Raw genomic sequence first — 7,935 nt, forward strand, 5'->3', positions numbered from 1 at the left:
TACAATAAAATGATAGATTATAATTTCCTTCTTATATCTGCAGCTGGTTGTTTGTAGTGTATTGTAATGTATTTTACCTTTTAAAGGTGTAACAGATCGTATTAATTGAAACAGTGCATTATAAAGTGTGTTTACAAGACAAATATTACATTAAAAGAGCAAGATTAACATTTGTTTTATTAACATCGTCTTTTCTCTGTTCTCTTTCTCCTTCTTTGTAATGTTATTACCGTTTATGAAATTAACTCATCATTTTTTTGGTTCATTTATCTATTTGGTTATTTACTGTTTATTTGTAAAACTATAATTTGAGAACAGTGTCATTGTTGTACTCTTCTGTGGCATTTATCTTTATTTATTTTTTATTATTATTATTATTATTATTATTATTTTTATTTGTATTTTTTTTTTTTTTTTTTTTTGTACCAGTTTATACGTTGATTCATTCATAAAAATATTTTTTTATTTTGAATAATATGTTTTAAAATATAAAGTCTTGTTTCGATTTTTTGATTGTTTACTTTACTTTTAATTATTTATTAATTAGTTAATTAGTCGTTTTAAAGGAAATGATTATTGATATTTAGGATTAGTTGCATACAGTAGAGTGAGTTTTATCTGTGTGTGTGTGTATACTGTAAACATTTGATTAATTTGATATTTTTTATAAATTATACAGCTGATAAATCTGCATGTGAATTAAATAAGAAGGGTTAAAGACTCTTTATTAACATGCAGTGGAATGAGACACAGTTAATATGCATATCTTGGCACAACATTAATCAGCGTCCATCCTGCATTTTCTACCTCACCTTAATAAACACATAGTTTAGAGCGTGTGTGTGTGTGTGTGTGTGTGTGTGTGTGTGTGTGTGTGTGTGTGTGTGTGTGTGTGTGAAGGTGTGCAGGGTTGGTGGAGGTGGTGAGTCACACTGGATGCTGACAGATGAATGGGGGAATTATCTACTCACTGGGGCAGATAATTGCTCCATTTGGCCCATAGTTGGTGAATGAGCTCTAATTAGGCCTCCTCCTGCCCCCGGCCCTACAAAACACTCCCGCACATGTTTGACCAACTGGCTCGCTTCGGTGAGCGTCACAAACACAGCGAGCGCCCGGCTGCTGATTAGCACTTCATACACGTCGGCCTTGAATAGATCATAAGGGCGTTATGGGACGGAACCTCCCTTCCTCGGGTGACAAGAAGATTGGAGAAGTTGTGGAGGTTCAAATCTTTACCAGAGCCTGATCAAACCCCCGAATAAAGAAACACTACATACTCACACACTACTGTTCAGCACTATTTCACAGGAATAAAAAACAGTTCTACTTCCAATAAACAATGTTCTGTTAAATTAAAAATTTAATTAAATTAAATATTGGGCAGCACAACTGATAATAATAATCAGAAATGTTTTGCAACCATTCAATTGAAGTGATATTTTAGAATTAGTATTTTAGAATGAAGCTTTTGTATTTTATTTGTTTTCAAAGCAGTTTGCTGCGTGAATATATTTACATATGTCAAGTTACATGCATAACTAATGGCTTAAGTTATAAACTTTACAGACGAGCACGTAACACCAAGAGCAAACCAAGTGCAAACTAGAAAAGAAGAAGAATACGTTCTGTGTCAGAATCAGGAATGAATGAAGAATGAAGCGGGGAGGACGAGCTGTGTGAGACGTGTCCGTGGCATTGAGTCGTCAGGAGGCGTGATCACCTGCTGGACTTTATTACTGCAGATGGGAAGCAGTTTGGAGCTCATCAGGCCTGTTAGCTGAGGATCTTCTCACCTCACACACACACACACACACACCGCACGGTTAGGACCGAACAAATGGCCTGGATTGGTACACAAACCCCCAGCGCTTCGCGACAACACTCGGGTGGTCTTAGCAGGAGCGCTGGATGCTAGCGCCGGGCGCGTTGAAGGGCTGAAGGAGGAGGAGAGATCTGCATTAGCATTTAGATCAAGAGCAGAAAACCATCGGAGAGATGGCCAATGAATAACGGCCATCTGTTCGATCACTTCAGGCCTTCTGCTTTCAGAAGAGATAGGACATGGAAGATATTTTGGGAAAGTTAAATGCTAATGTGATTGCATGCATTAAATTAAAACATAATGTTAAAATTTCATTTAAACATTAGAATTCTGCGATAACTGTTTCTGGTCTCTGTTGACTTCAATAGTATTTTAATTCAATTAAATTAATTTTATTTTATTTTATTTATTTATTTATTTATTTATTTATTTATTTTATTTTATTTTATTTTATTTTATTTTATTTTATTTTATTTTATTTTATTTTTTATTTTTTTAAATAAATGCATGCAAACATAACCAGAAACTGTTCGGTTGCCACAATTTTTCAAAGTAAGCTTTTTCTTGATTGTTGTTTGCCGTTTTTTCCGAAAGACTTTTTATTTGTAAAAATGTGGGAAACCAAGCAGTTCCCATTAGCTTCCACAGAGGGGGATACGATAAAGATCAATGGGGACCGTTCAGTTCCAACATTCTTCAAAACATCTTCTTTTGTGCTCAACAGAAGACAGAAACTGTATTTATAGAAGCTTTCTGGGTGAAGCGTCCCTTTAAATGATGTATTTTGGTGCTTGCCGGTGGAGCAGCGCTGGAGGACGAGGTGCTGACGCTTTTAGGGCTGTTTTCTGGGAAGAGCTGGAGGTTGTTGGTGGGACAGGAAAGCTCTTCTTCTACGGGGGGTCTGATAGCGGGTGAATAATGACACGAGGAGGGTGAAGGTACGGAGAAACACGACTGGAATGAGTCTTCTGTGACCCTCGAGAGGTCTCTGTAACAAATGGGGAAAAACGCAGAGTTGTTAAATTCATCAGCTATGAAATGAGTTCAGAAAACAACAGTGTCCTTACTCAGAGCAGTTTGGTTAAAATGTTGTTTTCTGCTGATGTTACTGTACATCCGTACTATTACAAAGTATTTGAAGTATGCTAATTACAGCAATTAAATATATTACTTAAACAAAGTGCTGACTGGTTATAATGCCACACTTCATTGCAACTGCAGTTAAATCAATACATAAAATAGTTTTAATCTACATTAAATGCAAAAGTCCTTTTGACCTACTTACATAAGTACACTTTTATGTGTAATTTCTTAATTATACCGTCTTTGAGATGTGGTTAAAGTAAATATCTTTATCATTAGACATTCGTGATGAAAGGAGATCATATGAAATATAGAAACTGGAAATGCAACGTTGAATTACGCTGCAATTAAAAATGATAAACATGCTGTATGTTACTCGGTGTGACGAAAGATTATTAAAAACGACTTGCTTTACGAAAACGCTTGCTTTACCACAATAAAATGCACTTTTTTTAAAGTCAACGTAAGTGTGCTAAGCAAGTGTTTCTCTTTAAATGCACTTTTTATTTCTTTAATATTGCATGCACAGTATACTTTTAAGACTTTAAGAACACTTCAAGCTCTAAATCATTATAATGAAGCTCGACAAAGAAATCCTGAGACGCTCTATACAGATGATCACCGTCAGAATCAAGTCAGTGTCGTGTGTATGTTTGCATGTATTTATTTAGCCTTTTTTCCTCTGTCTGTTGCTTTTTAAACATCTCTGCTCAGTTCTCCTGAAGCCATCAGTCAATCCACATTGTCATGAAGTGACTTCCTGCTCATTCTTACTGAGCAACCGCCGCTGAGATGAATGAGGATGTCAACGGATTCGTGCCAATAGAACCACGAGCTGTTCTGCAGCTCAAATCCAAGCATTAAGCAAAATAAAGCCGAAGTGCACGGCTGAGGAAACTGGAAATCGATTAGCAGGTTTTCATTTTTAATATCCGAGCATGAACGCGAACACAAAGCTCAGGGCGGAGAGAAAAATAATCAAGCACTACGGTGATGAAGGATCCCGGCGTGTTTATGAACGGGAGGATTTTCCCGCAGGTGCAAAGAGTTTCTGCTAAGCGCGCTTAAGTTTCGCACAAAAGCGCCACCTGAGATAAAAGGCCAGGCGCTAATGCGCATTTGTGTGTGTTTTGTATCCGAAAAGACAAAAAACAAACGTGGCAGGCCGCGTGTCTCCATAAACACCCGGCGGAGGCTTTCCAGCTCTCGTCGGTGATTTAGTTAATGTAGCTGCAGTATATCATTAAAGTTGTCATGGTGTGTGTTTGACATGCATGGATTTATCGCCAGCCTCGGGGAAGAGAGGATATGAGATACAAAACAAGAATTACGTGAAGGAATGGAGCTACACGCACAGGTGTGTGTTTTACTCCGCCGCTTGCAATTAAACTGACACTTATGCACACAGCTCACATGTTTCAGCAGTTTATGGGGCGCATTGTTAAGGCCGCCCCGAAATGTGTTTAGACACTTTAAATACATGCAGTAAATACAAAATGTTAAGTTTTCATTTAAATTTAATTGCATAACTTTCTATATTAGGCCGTTTTAGCTTGAACAAACTAATAAACAAAATGCAATGCATATCAGCATATGCATATCATTATTAATCATATGCACCTATTTAATTTGCATTGCACCTTTTTTTTATGTTAACAATATTATTTGAAATGGAAATTAAATTAAAAGTATGAAACTACTAAAATATGGCTAGCTGTAACAAGAAATGCTGAATTATTTAAAATGTGATGAATGTTGTGCATTCACTATAAATAGAGTGTATTACACAGATCTGACCCGACTGACAAACACATCTCATTAACTTTACTAGTTCTTTCAAGTTAACATGCAATTCAAATACGTGAGTCTTACATTTGTGCCTAATGCAGTGATATCCGTACATAATAAGTCTTAAAGTTTGTGTTAGGCACTGGATTTCCATTTTGTTAATGTTAATGTTTATTTCTTTGATTTCCACATGCACGTAGAGTCCAGACAGAGGCTGTCCGAGCTGAAGGTGATGCAGACCGGTACCTGCGAGCGAGCTGTGGATGAGGCTGATAAAGGCCTGGATTGTCTGGCGGTAATCAGATCCAGATGGGCTCTCGGACCCCACACCTCGCTGCTCTCCTCCGTGTCATGAGAGAGGCGGGTTCACAGCTGGATGACCTTTGACCTGCGCTGAGACGCTGGGAGCCCTGCAGCTGACTGTGAGAGCAGGGGATCTGATCAAATCCTTCACTCTCCGTCCTGCTCGCTCGCTCTTATTATTATTAGTTTTCGGTCCTGAGAGAGACAAGAGACTCTTTGAGTGACTAAAACGTAAACGTACTGGTCGGGGGAGATCGTACCTGAGAAACAGATCCCCGAACTGAAGATCAAGGAGAAGTTCTCCCAAAGAGTTTTTCTTCATCGGTTTGGAGAAATGTAGCCCTGCATGAATGCATCTCAATGGATGCTCTGCAGCCAATGGGTGCCGTCAGATTGAGAGTCCAAACCGCTGGTAAAAGCATCACAATAATACACAGCCCTCCGGTTCATCAGTTAACATCTGGAGAACACAAAATAAACAAATCCAGCATTAGGATGATTTGTTTTTAATTTTTTTTTACCGTTTCTTGTTGTCTCTCCCAGCTTTATCTGTGCAGATTTCTCACCTGATTCAGACCAGAACACTCGGCATTGTTATGGATTATGGACATATTTTAGTTAAAATTATAGATTTGTCTCAGTTTCTCACTGATGGACTGGAGTGCTGTGTATTATGTTTTTATCAGCTGTTGGACTCTCATTCTGACGGCACCCATTCACTGCAGAGCATTCAATGCTACATTTTGTTGAAGTTGTGCACATTTTCAGGACATTTCCATTTTTTTTTTTATGAATCAGCAGTTAGTTAACGCTCCATCGCCTAGCATTAACCAAAGTTAAACCCAAGTGGCTCCAACCACTTACTGCGTGGCAAAATAGCAACTACTGTCTCCAACGACCATCACACAGATATGAAAATGTGTTTGAAGAATGTTATGACTGCAAACCTGCCAAGTCCAAAGAGACGTTAACAGTTTGAAGGAGAGAGATTTGTTTTAATGCATCTTGATGGATTTGTGGTTTTGTGAAGAAGTGCTGCCGCCAACTTTTAAAGCAGCACCAACCGATGTGGTTTCTGCGCAACTCCGGTCTGTTTACCGATTGTTTTTGTTCGGGTTATTTAGAGCGCGCAGGCGTTAAACACGTGTATTTTCTCCTCGGCTGTTGATTGAGATGATAGGACTGGGACGGAGCCGTTGGCATGTTTGTGGAGTGCGTCCGTCGCCGAGGCCTCGAGCGGGCGGAGCTAATCGACAGGCCGTGGTTTGAGGAGATCGAGGAGTTCTCTTTGACTGTCACGTTAAACCACAGCTTCATAACACTGAATCAGTTTATGCGGGAGCCCGTAAAAGATCCTTTGTGCTCAGCTCGCCTCGGGGTCTCCATCTGATTTATATCGCGGCTGTCTCCTGTCAGTATTGCAAACCATCATATTGCTGAGCTGGTTTCTGTTCGTCCTCGATCGAATCAAGTCACCTGTAGCGCAGGTGCGCTCATGCAAATCACTCTTTTGTTTTAACAGCAAAGTATTTTCAAACCTTGCTGGGAACTAAGACAAAAAGTTGTTTACTGTATTGTGTATAAAATATGCGCGCTGGTCAAAATTGCAATACTATTAACAAGCATACACCTGGTAATAAAACATTCCAACATGATAGAGCATTAACTTTTAGCAACAGTCCACAGATATTTTAATTCTGAACCGCTGCAGTATATATCTATATCAACATAATAAAACCGTGCCAGGGTTCACGTATTGAACCTGTGTTTTAGTGACACTCAGTGCACATTTCTCTTTGAAACTCTTTTGCAAAGCGCGTAAATTGTGCACAAATATATATTTTTATGAGACTGGGTTGATGTATACATAATTATGCACTATAACAGTCTTTAATTTATTCAAAGTCAAACTGAAAAACTTCAGATGAGCATGCTTTACATTCATTTCATTGTATGAATTGCTTTGGAATACAAACAGCCACACTTCAGGTGATAACAAACTCGACTTATCTGCCTTTTCATGAACACAGAAGTCTCACCCAGTTTCTGCTGTCTGGTGTTTTTAGTTAAATAAAAAATTATTGAGCAACACGATTTCATACTTCACAGCGTCAGAATGAGCGTCTCTGTGCATTCACTCACCTGTCAGAGTTGAAAGTGGAAAAAACGGTAAGCTATCCTAAAACATTCATCGAGCTGCAGGGCCGTTTTAAAAAAGATCATTGCTGGGGATCACTTCTTATAGCTTGTTGAATCACCTTGAAGCGAGGAGCAAGGGTTTGGTGGTGAATTGTCAAAATGTCAAAAACAGTACAGGGTTTGAGTCAAACCAACCAAAGGAACCAGGTGTGAAAAGCGCCTAGATCTGTTTCGGACAGAAAAACACAGAGAGAGTACAGACAGCTTGACCTTTGCGTGACATCTTCTTCTTCTTCTTCTTCTTCTTCTTCTTCTTCTTCTTCTTCGGGAAGCCTAAACAGAACGCTAGCCAGGTACTGAATGGGATTTGTGCCACAAGTCACCTTAGCTAAACCATAAACCCAGGTCAGCGTTTAATCCACGTCCTGGCTCTTCTGGGAACTGACAGGATGCTCTATTTTAGTGTGAATTAATCACCACTTAAAGACCTCATTATCTTATCCCGGCCAGTCCAGAGGAATGATTAATTAGCCATTGGCCTGTGCACCCTGGACTCTGTCAAATCCTCAGCGTTTCCAGGCCAAGTCGACTCTCTGTTTTGAGTTCGCCGAACCAAAAATATCTTTGCGCTCTTTAGCTCTTTTTCGATTTCTTTGCATAAAGGAGTTCTTTTCATCATTTAAAGCCTCATAAACCTTACTGATCATTTTTTACGTTGGAGCTGTCACAACAACCCAGTAATACATCTTGTAGGATGTATGGGACAAGGTTAACCGTCAGAAGATGAGTTGGGGTTT

Source organism: Puntigrus tetrazona, chromosome 2 (genome assembly GCF_018831695.1).
Source record: "Puntigrus tetrazona isolate hp1 chromosome 2, ASM1883169v1, whole genome shotgun sequence".
NCBI lineage: Eukaryota > Metazoa > Chordata > Actinopteri > Cypriniformes > Cyprinidae > Puntigrus > Puntigrus tetrazona.